We start from the raw sequence: 18,126 nt of genomic DNA, 5'->3' as shown, positions 1-18,126 counted from the left end.
CACTGTGCCTAGTCTGTCCCAAGCCCACCTTTACCGTGTGCCACTTGGTAGACTACTAACACTACCTACAAACACCAGAAACTAGTTGCAACTCCTGGACAGAGATCGAGTTGATTAATAAGTCGAGAGAGTCAATTAAGGATCCCAATGTGTGGTAGTAGCTGTTCATGGATCACAAACACAGAACTCAGTTCCTGAGGACGGCTGCAATGAGACAACCCACCATGTACTCCTACATGGCCTCTCACCGCTACCTTTACCAAATCGTGTTCACACACTTAGCTCACACACAGTAGGACATGTTTACACACCTCCGATTCATTTCCGATGAATCAGACCTGACTCAACTCTAAGCAGTAGCAGGCATGACAAACAAGCATGAATGAGTAGGCACATCAGGGCTCAAACAACTCCTACTCATACTAGTGGGTTTCATCTATTTACTGTGGCAATGACAGGTCATGCAAAGGATAAAGGGGTTCAGCTACCGCAGCATGTAACAGATATGTCGTGGTTGTCCTAATGCAGTAAAAGAGAGCAGGAGCGAGAGAGTGGGATTGTATCGGAATGAACAAGGGGGTTTTGCTTGCCTGACACTTCTGAAGATAGTATAGTTCTTCATCGGTGTCATCGATCACATTGTCGGTACACGTCTACTGAGAGGGACAAACACCGGCAACAGAGAAAGAACACAATCAATGCAATGCAACAATATGATGCATGAGTGTGACATGGCAATATGCTGTGGTTTGAGCTAATGCAACTAGCAGCAAGTTAAATGGAGTTGGTTTGAATCAAAGATTAAATTCAAACTCCATATGTGAGGGTTTAAATGCCATTATATGATTTGTGCTGAACAGCAACTATAAGTTGTTCTAACATGCATGAAAATGGTACAGATGGATAGATTGGATTTTTCTGATCATTTTTCATATATAAATTATTTCATTTGGAGTTACGATTGAATTTCTATGAATTTTTGAAGCTTTGTAATTTCTGGAATTTCCTGGATTATTTTTAATCCAGAAAATGATTAATGACATTAGCACTGTGTCACTGCTAAGTCAGCAGGTCAACTGGGTCGCCCAGAGTCAAACCCGACGGCTGGGACCTACGGGTCAGTGTAACAGGGCAAGAACAAAGGCTGACCAGTGGGGCCAGGTCAACATTGACGTGGCAGGGCCAACTGACAGGCGGGACCGGCAGGTTTAATTTAAGCTGAACAGGGAATAAATCCCAGGGTTAATTAGGGCATTGGGCCCACTGTCAGTTGCACATGGTTTAGTTAGCAGGGTTATTAGCCCCTAATTAAGTGTGCCACGTCATCAACAACGGCGGTTAGCCGCCGGCGATCGAATCGCGCGGCGGTGGCGCTCGGGGTCGCGCTGTAGTCCACGGAATCGAGCGCCGTTTGGACCTACGGCTAGCTGGGGGCGGCGCGCATCCAGTGGAACAAGCGGGAGGCCGCGGGGACGGCGGAGCTCGCCGGAGCAGAGCTCGCGGCGGCGGCCGGAGTTCGGCTCAAGCGAGTCTGGGGATGCAGTGCTCGGGCGAGCCAACAGAGTGGCTAGGCAGCCTCCTGGAGGCGCCAGGAGCGTATCAGTACCCCTGGAGCAAACAGGAGAAGCTCGGGAGCACGGGATCGCCGGTCATGGTGGTCGGCGGCCGCGGGTGATCTCGGGGCTGCGGCTAGAGGGCGAAAATGACGCGGGGAAGAGAGGGGAAAAGCGGGGGAGCTCACAGGGAGGCCGATGAGTAGGTCAGGGTGCTCGGGGACGCTCGGAGATCGGCGAATCGAGCCATGGCGTTCGTCAGAGCAGACGAGGAAGATGGCGACGTTGACAACGTTGCAGGGCATCCGCGGGCGCGTTCTTTGGCTTGGAGCTTCATGGCATCAAGGCGGAGCTAGAGGAAACGGCAACGGGGCAAGGGGACGGCGATGGGCGTGGTGGCAGTGAGCGGCGGCGACGGACGCGCTCGGCGTGGGTGAGAGAGAGTAGAGGAGGGAAGAGGCACGGGAAAGTGAGCGAGGGGGTTCCAGGGGGTGCGTGGCGTCGTTGGAGTCATCCAGAGCGTCGAGGACGCAGGAAGGCAGGATGAGGTGGAAGCAGGAGCTGGCGCAGCTCGGCTGTGCGCTCTCCACGCAGCTGCCTCGCCTTCTGGCAGAAAGTTGAAGAAAGGCGCTGCGCTGGCTGGGCTGCACAGTGTTGGGCCGGCTGGAGCGCCAGGTAAGTTGGCCCAGGTAACTCTCTCTCTCTCCGTTTCCTATTTTAATTACTGTTTTCTATTTTTCTGTAACTTTGTGGCTTTATTAAGAATACTAAATCAATCCCAAAAATCATGAAACTAATCATTGCTACTGTTTAGAATATATCCAATAGTAAACATTTTAGTTTATGATTATTTGAGCATTTAAAATATTTTATAGCATTTAAATGGCCGAATGCAAATAGAGTATGATTTAATTCAGAGCCCAAAATGTTCTGCAAAAATATAAACCATTTTTGGTAGATTCTTACACCTCAAACCAGAAATGTTGAACATTTTTAGAGGGCATTTTGAGTTCAATGAAAAAGATTTTATTTTGACCTTAGTTGAATTCATTTGGTGCTAGGGTTTAAACAATCCCCATTTCAGGTTTAACTGAAATTTAAACATGATGCAACACATGACTAGCTAGCTCAGAGCAAACTAGAAGTTAGGGATGTGACAACTCACCCCTACTAAACAAGAATCTCGTCCCGAGATTCAGCCGTAGGGTAAGATGAAGGGGAAAACGCAAACTAACACAATCTTCACGATCCAGGTTGCACTTCATAGGGGCGTTGATTCGATCACCATCTTTGACTCGAAGTCTTGCTCTGAGAACTCCTGCCAACATGACATGGAGAGAAGAAGGAGACTCTAGAAGGGTCGATCTTCTCGAAGATCGAACAACTTAGGATCAACTCGCGGAATGAGGCATAGCAACACCACTCGAGCTGAGACACAAAACGCACATCTAGAGGGATGGAGTGGAACAAATGATGAGGGTTCACTAGGTAGACAACAATTCCACGCTTGAAAGGGTGGGACAGTTGTCAACATAGCGAGGAGTTGAGTTGCCATGATGCCACAGCGGAACATCCTGGAGGAGGGTGATTCGTAGATTATTACCTTAAGTGGCAAAAAGAATTACCTTTGATTCAGAGATCATTGAAAATCTTTATACCAGCCTAAGGCAATTCTCAAGCGATCGTTTGGAGGGGTTCGATAGAATGGCATACTTGGACTAGTATGGATGATGTGGATTACCTTGTTGAAAACAACACAATGAATGATTTTAGTAACTGGGGAGAAGCTCAACAGTAGAGAGTGAGTCCACTGTTTGAGAAGTTATAGCATAGCCGAGGAAGCTGAGAGCAAACCCAGTTAGTGCCGATGATAACTCCTAGCGCTTGCGCGTGCTCTCAAGAACTTGAGCATTTCCATATTCATCAAGGTTTTACCAACATCCGTGTCAAGGATCCTGGCAACACAACATACTACCATGATGAGTAGTGATGGACGATGCAGATGCAAAGGAAGATAACACTTTCTCAGATTTCACCTTACCGAGGCCAAGGAAACAAAATCTGGATGATCGACCGAGAGACATTTAGCACTCCGCTTCTAATGTTCTCCTTGATGTGCTACTGTAACCCATTCATAGATATGGTTTGATATCTAGAACATCAAGTAAAAGGTCGGACTTCGGGAACACCAAAAATCATAAGGCACAACTAGGGGGTAAATCCTACGAAGTCCTTATGGGGTGTGGCCAACTTCTTCAAGCAAGATACTACAATAATAGGTCTTTCGACTGGGTGTGTTGGCCACGACATCCACGTTACCGGGTTATAGAGAGACCAATATTATAATTCTTGGGACACGTTCCAACCATCATATCTGCCTGAGATTCAGATCTGGCTGGTGTCAGGATATTCCACACTCATCGCGTCTAGAAGAAAAATGAAAGTTTGCAACACAAATCGACGAGACGGCGTTGCGAGAATCTCGGGGAATGAACTACGATAGCAAGCTCCAAACATGAGATGTTTCTGCTACATACATGTGAACACGCTGTCCTAGACAAGCATGACCATATAGTAGTCTTATAATAAAGCACTACCGAGTTTCGGTGGGGAACCATCATTGCGGATAACGAAGTCCTTGCATAAGTTATGTGATTAGCTCTTATGAAGGAATTCCTTTTCCTGGAACAAATTAGTTAGTGGCTTGGCATGCTAGGGATACCCATAGAATGAAGATGATCAGTCTATCAGACCATGGAATACTTTGCACGTGCATGACTGACTTGGGATGATTTCAGAGGAAGTTAAAACAACTTTTCTCAAATTCATGGCGGCAACTTGCATACAAAGCACATGAACTGGAGACAGTCACTTCTTACATTCGAACATAGACTTCATGAGCGGGTCATGAAGATAATGCTTATAAAAGTTTCCAATACTAACTGCATGTTCAGCATGAATCATGGAGAAGATAAAAATGTTGCTGATGGGTTCAACAACAATTCATCCAGGTTTCCATGTAAGTGTAATTCCATAATTATGTGAACAAGCGATAACATTAGTCAGACCAAAAGATATAATGGAGTATGCTCGAGGAAAAACCACGAGTAAGACAACATTACGAACATCGTTGGTTCTGATTTGATTTGAGAATAGCCCACACTCAAATCAAAGATTGGATAAGATGATAGGTCCATTAACTGATCACAGAGACCAATCGGTGAAGATATCATCTTCCTTCAATACGCACACACAAAGATATCCCTTGGAATTAACTGAGCTGGACAGGTTTTTATCTTCCAACTCTCCAAGTTGTTGTTTAGCTTAACCAACTAGCTCAGGGGTATCCCACACGGATTCTTGGAGAAAGGGTGGTTTACAGGAATAAACCAACTTGATCACGAGCTCAACATAGCAGTCAGGTGAAAACCTAATGATACTTCCGAGAAGATAATCGAAAAATCACGAACCACCGATATGCTATTAAGCTCGAGAACAATCTTGCTTTTCAGGGCAGGACGAGATGATCAAATAAGCAAGGGATTGGCATAGCCCCAACTCATTGATCGAAAGGTGCACCGTAAATAAGGACTAGGTAGCACGATCTATCTTAGAATGATGATTCAAGAACCAACACACTAAGAATGAAATTATTGTCCTTTAACTACCAAGCAACAAGGTTTCTAGGAGGATTGATTTCACACATCATAGTTCACATGTCGGCATTCCGGTTGCAACAACACGGGGACCAAGGAGTGAATAATGATGGCGAGAAATATCACTGCATCAAGAATTCATAAGAGGGTGTGCAATTCCCATGATACTCTTGACACAAAGAAGGTAATACTTCAAGGTAGAGCAGAGCAGAAGCTGGATTGGCATTTTGATCTGCGGAATACAATTGCTTTGACCCAATCCTAGACATGGATGAGGTACTGGAGTTTGTTTCTCCAAGTCATTCCGGAATAGAATGGCTCGACGGACCACAAGAGTAATAGGCATTGATGAATGCATAATCACTCCTGACTATCAATTGATAGACAAGGGCCAGAAAACAACTAAAGAGGGACAACTCAAAAGAACATATGATTTTCTGAGTTGTGGATGCATATATTAGCATGTCGAACAAGTTCAACATGTTTCTTCCGGATAACCCATGCGGAAGAGTAGAACTGGCAGAGTCACAATATAAAATGAAGAACTCATCGAAAGCACTCTAGTTGTGATCTTTTGGTTCAAAAGAACTCCTGCCAAGAATGGTTCATGGTATTTGGAAGAACGATATACCACGGACCTCGAGGACTATCGCAAAGGTTACTAATTTCTTAAGGTACGAGCAACACTAACAACATGAAGTAAGTAGGGAAATCTCGGGTTCAGAAACCCAGGAGTACAATACCTACTACTAAGTGGCATCACGGGATGCTTTCGAGAATGATGGGCAGAATCATCACACTGGGAACACAAAGCATGACTGGATTACTAGGTGATACTCTAGACACCTAGGGTCATAATAATAACTCCAACATATATGTCGAGGCAATAGAGTACCTCAACTCAGCAATTAGTGTGGTCAAACTGGCCCAAAGAGACATCAGAAACAGAAGGAAGGGATTTTCAAATGCATCAGAATATTGTAGAAACCTGGGATGACTCGGACAGCATAACGGCTGTAAATGCTCAAAAAGATTGGAGACATGATACAAAAATGGTGGCATAACCACTCAGAAGCACAAAATCAAGGTTTCGAGATCAACAGTTAACATACAGAGGTAGAGGAGACTGAACTAAGGCTTGAAATCCATCAATCCTATAAGTCTATGGATTAGTAACACGTGATCCTAATAGAAAGAAGAGATAGCCTAGTTCCTTAACCCCGTAGGAAAGATAGGATGACTCGGATCAGAAGGCATAAGGTATAAGGAGTAAATAGAGCCTTACGTTCCATCCCACAATCAATTCCCTTATATAACTAAAGAATTTCTAGACTCAACTTCGACCAGTTTGGCTTGGTAATCCTACAGGCAGTCAATCTCTGATACCAAAGCTGACAGGACCCCGATCCTAAGTCACACCGATCTAGCATGTAACACATCATATCACTTTGCGGACTCACGCACGGTATTCCCACGGGTGCCACCTTACCTGGCCTGGGACCGTTTGCGCCTTTTGGCTCACGTATATGATAGTGCCGCTAGCATCCATATGATAAAGAACCCGGGCTGACATGGCTAGTCGTGAACCCGAAGTGGCACTAACTTACAGGGACAGGCATTCATGACCCAACAACGAACGTGTCGGTCATCAGCGAGTGAATCCAGGCTGTAGCACTGGGCTAGCAGGACTCCGGAATTCATCGCGTGACATTTCCCCGAGGGGACAGACACAGGAACGAAGAAGGACACTGCCGGCCAGCCTAAGTGTTCCGGAGCAGTAGCAAGCTACCATGGCTCAATGGAAACACTAGGAGGCATTTCCCGGTAAGAGAAGCTACTAAGGATAAACAACTAGATAGTCAGATCCCACACATACCGAGCATTTCAATAACATACACACAATATGCTCGACATGTGCAAATACAATATGACATCACAACATGACTCTACAACTCAAGTATTTTATTCAGTAGGCTCCGAGGAGCGAGATATTACAAACATGGGTCTCATGACCCAACACTTAGAGCATACAAGTCAAAGCACAAGCGGAAGCTCAACATGTCTGAGTACAGACATCTAGAAAAGAAAAAGGCTGAGAAGCCTGACTATCTACTAGATCATGCCGAGGGCACAAGATCGTAGCTGAGGTAACAAGCTAAATGTCGAAGTCCACGCGGAACTACTAGCGAGACTGAAGTCTCTCTGCAAAAACATAAAATAGGCAAACGTGAGTACAAATGTACCCAGCAAGACTTACATCAGAACTAACTACATATGCATCATTATCAACAAAGGGGATGGTGGAGTTTAACTGCAGCAAGCCAGCTTTGACTCGGTGGCTATCCTGAACTACGACTGCAAGTAACTCTTTTGAGGTGGCGCACACGAGTCCACATATTCATCATATCAGTACACCACTATGGACCCGCTCCCGTCTCCCTACGAGAACGCCATCCATAGCACCCACGCTTATCTTGCGTATTTTAGAGTATCCACTTTCACTTGTCTATGAACTGTACAGGCAACCCAGAAGTTCTTTACCGCGGACACGGCTATTCGAATAGATCATATTAACCCTGCAGGGGTGTACTTCTTCACACACGCTCTCACCAACTACCGCCGTTTACACGACATGTACTCGGCAACCTTCAAGCGGAAGCCCAGCGAGGGTGTCGACCATGACCTGACTAACCACACAAGTCTCTCGTCCAGGTTTATCGCCTATTCGGGTTCCATCCGCAAGGAGATCCGGCCAGGGTGTCGCTCACGGCCCCAAACGATGTGAGCAGGGTTCCCAAGCCCACCATCCGGGTGCCACTTGGTACACCATGCCACTTGGTAGACTACTAACACTACCTACAAACACCAGAAACTAGTTGCAACTCCTGGACATAGATCGAGTTGATTAATAAGTCGAGAGAGTCAATTAAGGATCCCCATGTGTGGTAGTAGCTGTTCATGGATCACAAACACAGAACTCAGTTCCTGAGGACGGCTGTAATGAGACAACCCACCATGTACTCCTACATGGCCTCTCACCGCTACCTTTACCAAATCGTGTTCACACACTTAGCTCACACACAGTAGGACATGTTTACACACCTCCGATTCATTTCTGATGAATCAGACCTGACTCAACTCTAAGCAGTAGCAGGCATGACAAACAAGCATGAATGAGTAGGCACATCAGGGCTCAAACAACTCCTACTCATACTAGTGGGTTTCATCTATTTACTGCGGCAATGACAGGTCATGCAAAGGATAAAGGGGTTCAGCTACCGCAGCATGTAAAAGATATGTCATTGTTGTCCTAATGCAGTAAAAGAGAGGAGGAGCGAGAGAGTGGGATTGTATCGGAATGAACAAGGGGGTTTTGCTTGCCTGGCACTTCTGAAGATAGTATAGTTCTTCATCGGTGTCATCGATCACATTGTCGGTACACGTCTATTGAGAGGGACAAACACCGGCAACAGAGAAAGAACACAATCAATGCAATGCAACAATATGATGCATGAGTGTGACATGGCAATATGCTCTAGTTTGAGCTAATGCAACTAGCAGCAAGTTAAATGGAGTTGGTTTGAATCAAAGATTAAATTCAAACTCCATATGTGAGGGTTTAAATGCCATTATATGATTTGTGCTGAACAGCAGCTATAAGTTGTTCTAACATGCATGAAAATGGTACAGATGGATAGATTGGATTTTTCTGATCATTTTTCATATATAAATTATTTCATTTGGAGTTACGGTTGAATTTCTATGAATTTTTGAAGCTTTGCTAATTTCTGGAATTTCCTGTATTATTTTTAATCCAGAAAATGATTAATGACATCAGCACTGTGTCACTACTGCGTCAGCAGGTCAACTGGGTCGCCCAGAGTCAAACCTGACGGCTGGGACCCACGGGTCAGTGTAACAGGGCAAGAACAGAGGCTGACCAGTGCGGCCAGGTTAACGTTGACGTGGCAGGGCCAACTGACAGGCGGGACCGGCAGGTTTAATTTAAGCTGAACAGGAATAAATCCCAGGGTTAATTAGGGAATTGGGCCCACTGTCAGTTGCACATGGTTTAGTTAGCAGGGTGATTAGCCCCTAATTAAGTGTGCCACGTCATCAACAAGGGCGGTTAGCCGCCGGCAACCGAATCGCGCGGCGGTGGCGCTCGGGGTCGCGCTGTAGTCCACGGAATCGAGCGCCGTTTGGACCTACAGCTAGCTGGGGGCGGCGCGCATCTAGTGGAACACGCGGGAGGCCGCGGGGACGGCGGAGCTCGCCGGAGCGGAGCTCGCGGCAGCGGCCGGAGTTCGGCTCAAGCGAGTCCGGGGCTGCAGTGCTCGGGCGAGCCAACGGAGTGGCTAGGCAGCCTCCTGGAGGCGCCAGGAGCGTATCAGTACCCCTGGAGCGAATAGGAGAAGCTCGGGAGCACGGGCTCGCCGGTCATGGCGGTCGGCGGTCACGGGTGATCTCGGGGCTGTGGCTAGAGGGCGAAAATGACGCGGGGAAGAGAGGGGAAACGCGGGGGAGCTCACAGGGAGGCCGATGAGTAGCTCAGCGTGCTCGGGGACGCTCGGAGATCGGCGAATCATGCGACGGCGTTTGTCGGAGCAGACGAGGAAGATGGCGACGTTGACAACACTGCAGGGCATCCGTGGGCGCGTTCTTTGGCTTGGAGCTTCACGGCATCAAGGCGGAGCTAGAGGAAACGATAACGGGGCAAGGGGACGGCGGTGGGCGCGGTGGCAGTGAGCGGCGGCGACGGACGCGCTCGGCGCGGGTGAGAGAGAGAGCAGAGGAGGGGAGAGGCACGGGAGAGTGACCGAGGGGGTTCTAGGGGGTGCGTGGCGTCGTTGGAGTCGTCCAGAGCGTCGAGGACGCAGGGAGGCAGGAGGAGGTGGAAGCAGGAGCTGGCGCAGCTCGGCTGTGCGCTCTCCACGCAGCTACCTCGCCTTCTGGCAGAAGGTTGAAGAAAGGCGCTGCGCTGGCTGGGCTGCACAGTGTTGGGCCGGCTGGAGCGCCAGGTAAGTTGGCCCAGGTAACTCTCTCTCTCTCCGTTTCCTATTTTAATTACTGTTTTCTTTTTTTCTGTAACTTTGTGGCTTTATTAAAAATACTAAATCAATCCCAAAAATCATGAAACTAATCATGGCTACTGTTTAGAATATATCCAACAGTAAACATTTTAGTTTATGATTATTTCAGCATTTAAAATATTTTATAGCATTTAAATGCCCAAATGCAAATAGAGTATGATTTAATTCAGAGCCCAAAATGTTCTGCAAAAATATAAACCATTTTTGGTAGATGCTTACACCTCAAACCAGAAATGTTGAACATTTTTAGAGGGCATTTTGAGTTCAATGAAACAGATTTTATTTTGACCTTAGTTGAATTCATTTGGTGCTAGGGTTTAAACAATCCCCATTTCAGGTTTAACTGAAATTTAAACATGATGCAACACATGACTAGCTAGCTCAGAGCAAACTAGAAGCTAGGGATGTGACAACTCACCCCTACTAAACAAGAATCTCGTCCCGAGATTCAGCCGTAGGGTAAGATGAAGGGGAAAACGCAAACTAACACAATCTTCACGATCCAGGTTGCACTTCATAGGGGCGTTGATTCGATCACCATCTTTGACTCGAAGTCTTGCTCTGAGAACTCCTGCCAACATGACATGGAGAGAAGAAGGAGACTCTAGAAGGGTCGATCTTCTCGAAGATCGAACAACTTAGGATCAACTAGAAGCTAGGGATGTGACAGCAGAACATTGTTCCCTTCCCCCAGCTACGGGATTAGGCCGGATATGTGACTAGCGGTGTGGCCGCCATCGTTCTATGCTTGTAAAGCGAGCAACCCAAGCAAGTAGGCTTGTAGCTTAGGCTCCTGCTAGTGTATATATAGTGGTTTTCTTTTTCTCTCCATATCAACCATTTTATATTGCGTATGTGTCATTGAAGAGTGAAATGATGGTTGCTTCTTCTGACTAAATTACTGTGTGATTTGACTGCTCCTTAGTGCCCCCTACACGTACTCCCCCTACGTGTATGAAACAGTCACACATACACCTAGACGCAAAAATGCGCATGACGCCATAATGCATGCATGTCCGAGCACACGACGGAACACACACTGTCATGCTCAAGTGCTCAACCTACACATGCATGCACACACATACTCAGCCAGGGTGAGCTCGTGACTGTGTAAACACCAGAAAATGTATATATTGAGCGAAATGAGCGTATTATGAAGTCTACTGACCGTATTTTACAAATACACAGTGACAGACAGTGTATTTATCTCGTTTGAAATTAAGCCATATTAACTGGAGAGGAGGCAGTATGGACTAGCATTACTTTGATGTGTCTCGTTAACTTGCCGAACGAGGAGAAGCTTGCGCGCGGTGGCTCACAGGACAAGGAGAAACTTTTGACTAATGCAAGCTCTCCCTCGCTCAGGCGGTGGACGTGCAACAGTTAATTCGGTGTCAGATTTCTAGAAGCATACACTATACTAGTACTATTATTGTTTGTCTTCCCGAAGAGGTGAACAACCAAGCGCAAAGTTTACTAGTACTAGTACTACTACTATAGTCTATAGAGGTATGTACTATACTACTACTAGGAACCGGATGGAGGAGCATTTGCACTCTTGTTATATTTTTAAAATGTGATAAAGCAATTTTCAACACATTTGGTTCTCTTCAAGGGTTCTCGCATGTGATAATGGAAGTTGATTGCATGGAACACTTGCCACAATTCTCGCTTAATTCTGGCTCATATCCTGTTACAAATAGGAGCACTCGGTAATATTTCCTCTTCTTTTGTTATTCAGCATGTAAATAGGTCAGAAAACCTTGTGGCGCATCTTTGTGCGAACCGTGCTTGCTGCACTTTGAATGTGTCCGAGAGCTTGCTTGATGAAACACCTCGCTTCCTACTTCTTTTTTGCGGGGTACCTCACTTACTAGTGACCAGTGTCTTGGCTGATCGTCCTAAGAATGCTTGTATATGAATAAAGCTCTCTCATTTACCCGCAGAAAAGATTAAGCCATATTAAACGGAAAGGAGGGAGTATGGACTAGCACTACTTTTTGGTGTGTCCCGTCAACTCGCAGAATGAGGAGAAGCTTGCAGGACAAGGTGAAGCTCGCTTACGCCTTTTGACTAATGCAACCTACCCTCGCCCAGGCGATGGACATGCATCAGTTCATTCGGTGTCAGATTGCCAGAGGCATACACTATAGTACCGAACATGCGGAGTACCATCATTGCTCGACTTCATGAAGAGGCGAAGAGCCAAGCGCAAGGTTTAGTAGTACGAGTAGTACTACTAGTAGAACCGCATGGTGGAGCGTCTGTACTCTTATTTTTTTAATCTCTGATAAAGTACACATTTATTCTGGAGAAGGGCGGAAAACGGCAGCCCAACATGTAATGATGATATCGATCAACCATGCTCGAATATATCTTGGCCTCTGTGCGAGCTCGTCTGTGTGTTCTCGCTCCTCGTCTCTCTCAAGGAACGATGGGTTGGCCATTTTGCCATCAATTGAGATCGGTTTGCTCACACTCCGGTCCCACATGTTAGTGATATGCCAAGAGGAGGTGCGTTATCCGACTGGCCATACGCGTACTTGGTTTTGCACCTTCATACTACTCCTCCCTCCGTCACAGTTTACAGGGCGTGATGCATTTCTCTCAATGCATTTCCACCACCAGAGAGACTTTAGACGCATTTGGTTTAATGCTCAATTAATTAGGCCATGTTAACCGCAATCAAGTCCACAATTTTCTCTCGATGTACTACGGAGTGGAGTAAGTGCATGCATGTGTGTACCCGGGGTGGAAGCACTGCATGCATGTGTGTATGCATTATTTCCTCTAGTAATAGACGCCATGCTATAACTACCAATGCTATTTTTTAGGCTGATCGCTAGTCGCCTTGATCCCAAAGATTTTTTTCTTTTCTGAAGCGCGCTCTATAAATAGTGATGGATGGAGTAGTATGAGCGGATTGAAAGAAGAGCGTATTGTGGTTGCTTCTTCCGAGAAACTTACAGTGGGAAAGGTGGGGCTTATGATTTGACTGCTCATTACTCACTATTAATGCGGCGCAACGACCGGGCTGAGTCTCCCATGCGGTTGTGCACTACCCCCTTGGTTCTTAAATATACTCCGGAGTATTTGTCTTTCTAGAGATTTCAACGAGTGACTACTCAAATATTTGTCTTTTTAGATATTCAAATGGACTACTACATACAGATGTATATAGACATATTTTAGAGGGTAGATTCACTCATTTTGCTCCATATGTAGTCACTTGCTGAAATCTCTAGAAAGACAAGTATTTAGGAACGGAGGGAGTGCACATACGAAGCAAAAGGAGTGAATCTACACTCTAAAATATGCCCATTTGAAATTTCTAAAAAGACAAATATTTAGGAACGAAGGAGTATAATTTTGTGCATGGCACATGGACCCGGATGCTGAAGAGGCTTCTGGCAATGCTATCAAGCTGCCAGCATTTGTTTACATAATTGATGTACTATACAAATAATATTCCAGTGACATGAAATTGTACAATGGTGTGAGCTTTCAACTTTTGTTTCGTGTGTCTTGCCATCGATGCTCTTTCGGAAACAATAAAAAGCTAACTTTCTTGCTAATGCATCTCAATTATTAGCAGATCAGAGCTAATATTTACATCACAACTGAAGACAAAGTTGTGAGAAGGTGTTAAATTAAAATTGATCCATGCTTTTATTGGCAGCAACGTCCCCCAGCTCTGTCTAAATCAACAAGGCATGTTGGGAAAAAAGTAGCTGTCTGGAACATGGAACATTCTGATCATTTTATGCAGTTCCACTAAAATAGAGCTAAGTGTCCCTGTTCCAAAGATATTAAGTGTGATTACGATAATAGAGGACTACTGATGAAACAATAAACACACAAATAGAAGCCGATCACCTTTGCAGTCTCTCTTAAGACTAACTAGTTGGAGTTGATTAGGCTCGGAGTTGGATGAGGAGGATAGAGCAAAACCAATCTCCCTTTGTGCAGTCGCACTGAAATGTAGAGACGTTGCCCGTGTGACATTTTAGTACAACTGCACAAAACACTCTTAAGAAAAAAGTGATTTGTGCAGTTCACCAAAAGGTCGCAATAGCAATGAGGTGAAATGGATAGACCTGTTTGCAAAAAAGAGGTAGAAAGGAAACAATTACTAGCCAATAACAGTTGATGACACATGGGATGACAAAAAAGAAGCATATTCCTTGTCCTAAGGGAAGATAACAACACAGTTGTGTTTGTCTAAAACGGTATGAGGACGAGATTGCAATATGGAAAGTACGCCGGATGAGCTACGTTTTTGGCAAAGAACTATGGAAGATCCACATGCAGCGACGTGGGAAGACGGGCAGTGGAGCAAGGCCGGAGGGGATACCTGGAGGTCGTCGGGATGTAACTAGGTGAGCGGCGGCGGGCGGAATCTGCCCATACTACGGCAGCGAGCAGGTGGCGTAGGCCCTACCGCGCCGGAGCTTGGTCAGAGAGAACGGCGTGTACCGTAGATCGGGACGTGCTGCCTTGGTGCCGTCGAACGGAGAAACGATGCACATCCTCCCTTTCCGCCGACGAACGGGATGCGGCCGGATCAGTGACCAACGGTGAGAGAGAGAGGCCACCGCATCCTTGTGTCAGATACTCTGAACTCTGAAGAGATACAAACCAGGCAGGCATGCTCCATTGTATATAGTGGAGCGGACTACCTTTTTCTTTATATTATGTGTACGTGCCATTGAGCGATATAACTTTATTTAAAAATTACGCGCCAATGCATCAAGTTGAACTTTGTTTCGTGCATGCGTGGTACACAACCTCCGTGGGTAAACAACCGGTACACGCGTTCAAATTAGCATGTGGGCTGCCATTTCATACAGAAATGAGCTCCATCGTGTACCCGCGCGGGTGTGGCTGGGTACGAAGCATGAGTATGTGCATGGTGCACCTATTCTCTTCTTGTATACGCACACCACCTACGTGGGGTTGTGTGAGAGAGATACAAACATCGAGAGATATAGTGTGTGGGTTCATGAGAGTTTTTTTGGGGGGGGGGGTCAATCAAAAAATGTAACATATGCAATGTGTGTGAAATAGAGTCCTGGATATATCATATATATAGAGGGGGTGATCCACGAGAAGAGAGGGGAGGTATCATCGGCTTGAGGTGTCCATAGAATCAAAGAAAGGGATGATGTGTGTGTGTGTGTAGGCGCGCGATCGATAAAGAGTGCCATCGAATTTGTGTGTGCCCACGTCAAAGATATAGAGTGGGTGGCCTACTAGAATGTGAGAGGGGACATGTGTAGTTTGTCTCTGTGGCATGGATACATGCCTACAGTGGTCGACTATCGGTGTGTGTGTGGGGGGGGGGAGGAGGCCTAATAACTATAGAGGTACAATGGCTGGTATATGTGTGGAGGAGGAGAGAGGCCTACCTCATGTATTAAGGGAGATCGATCTACCTCATGTATTAAGGGAGATCGATCGGCATCCATGCATATGTGTAGGAGAGGAATAAGGTTGGGAGAGAGACAGAGCTAGAGTGTTGGAGGGGGTGGTAGTGGAGTTGCTTCTAACAAATGGTGGGATAGGCTTGCTAGACAAACAGAGGGCACGTCTGCAATATCAATAAGAAAGGGGATGGCTGCCAATCTATGCACGTGCGTGTGAGAGACGGGTCAGGAGGCATGGACGAATGATGAGGGGGCCGATATGGCTGTGGTAAGCAGACGTAACTACACAGGAAGATCAATCGTCCTTTGTCAGAGAAAGGAGAGACATAACTTCTGGGGTACGTCGATCGATGGGCGGGGGATAGTTATACTCGACCTAGGTATATGTTGGGAGATCGATCGGTATACATGCATGTGTGTGTTAGAAGCAAATGAGGCACGGGGAGAAGTATAGAGAGAGAGGGATGCATCTAGGAGGTGGTGCAAGAGGCATACTATATCAAGGGGAAGGAGTGTGGGAGTACGAGATAGATGAAAAGAGTGGTGGGAGTGAGGCATGGACGGTGATAAGAGAAGAGGGGAAGCTTGTGTTTGTGCTAGACACACCTGGCTAGAGAGGCATATCGATCGATGTGTGCCATAAAGAAGGAGCTGGGGGGCCTACACACACCATGGGTGAACGACCTAAAGTGAAAAGGCGAATTTGTGCGATGGAGCTAGAGAATGCTGAGGCAGGGTGAGAGGGATGCGGGCATGTGCATGCATGAGAGAAAGTTATCACTAGCTAGAAAGATAAGAGGATTGTGTGGGTGTAGAAGACGAATAGAGATCATACTTCATTATAAAAAGCGAATTAGGATATTTGAAGAATTTATCATAGTGTTTTAAACCGACGCATGTGTGAACATATATAACGGTGATACACATGGTGTGGTTATGAACATGTTATACTACATATAATATATTTTACCTCTACTCTTATAAAAAACAGAGTTGTTGATGATGGTGTGCCTGCCATCCTGCAATATAGGCCGTCCGATTTATGTCTGACGGATAGGAAGGAAACTGTGGCAATTTTGTAAAAAGATACCCACACCCCCTCCACATTTGCAAATTAGGCCTCCCCTTGATCATGTTGATGTTCTATGGAATGCATGGGCATCTTTCTAGTACTACGTATAATATATAGAACATTGATTATAATTTGGGCTAATGTGTGGCTTTTGCAGCTCAAGTCTAAATACTTGTCATAAAGGGGGCGGGGCACTATACTTTGTGTGATAAACACGGTGTACGTATGGAACATGGTTTACATTATGAATATATAGTTAGTACATCAAATGTACTATTATTTGGAATCAACATCAAGTGTATTCAAAAAATAGAATTCGAGTTCATGTAGTACACATAGTTCATATATATCTCTATAGTAATCATGTGGTGTGTTATTAAGGTAATACACGAATGATGGTTGAAGTTGGCAACAATCATGATTGTAGATTCTTATTGAAATAGAGAAACAAATTCAAATTCAGTTTGAATTGCAGCAGTAGTATAGACATTTGGAATGCACTAAAATGTTGGTATGAGTAGGTTACATGCATTATACAGCAAGCAAAAAAAATTAATTGGACATAACATGGATTCATACTCCCTCCTTCCATCTATATAGGGCGTAATGCGTTTTTTAAGACCGCCTTTGACTATTGACAAGATTAATAGTACATGACATGCACAATGTGAAAATTATATCATTGAAAGCTCCTTTCACACACGAATTTAACGGTGTGCTTTGTGTAAGTTGCATGTCATATATTATTGCTCTAATATTTGGTTAAAGTTAGCATCGAAAAACGCATTAGGCCCTATTTAGATGGAAGGAGGGAGTAGCTTTGAATAGCATTTGTATAGTAAAACGGGGCAAGACTCTCTCTTTGTGTGGTGTGAATAGTTTTAGTTTTTTAGTTTTCTTTTTGGTTGAGGGAAGTGCGAATTGATTTGGTACGTACAAGTACAATATTACACGTTAGGCCTGTCCCTAAAATTCAACCCGCGCCTTGTTATATCCCAAAAATTCACATATCATGCTCCCAAAACTGCCGCCTTCACAACCCGCGCCTTGCTATCCCAAAATTACAACGCTTGCGAAAACTCCCTCCAGCTGCCAAATCCCGACAAGCGAAATCCCCCTTCTAACCCTGAGCCTAAAGGGCCGCTAGTTCAAATTGGTGGGGGCTACTTTTGTAACACACCCTACATTTTGGACAAGCGTGTGCCTAAGTCATGGTTCACCCCCTCCCATCGCCTCCTTTTCACCATTCGAAATCCCAGGCCGCCATAACCTCTCCGCTCCAGCCGCAAAACCCCACCCTCCTCCGTCCGTCACCTCACCGCTGCC

The sequence above is a fragment of the Triticum aestivum genome, chromosome 7B, assembly GCF_018294505.1.
Source record: "Triticum aestivum cultivar Chinese Spring chromosome 7B, IWGSC CS RefSeq v2.1, whole genome shotgun sequence".
Taxonomy (NCBI): Eukaryota; Viridiplantae; Streptophyta; class Magnoliopsida; order Poales; family Poaceae; genus Triticum; species Triticum aestivum.
The sequence above is the reverse complement of the archived record's forward strand: the minus strand, read 5'-3'. Positions refer to the sequence as shown.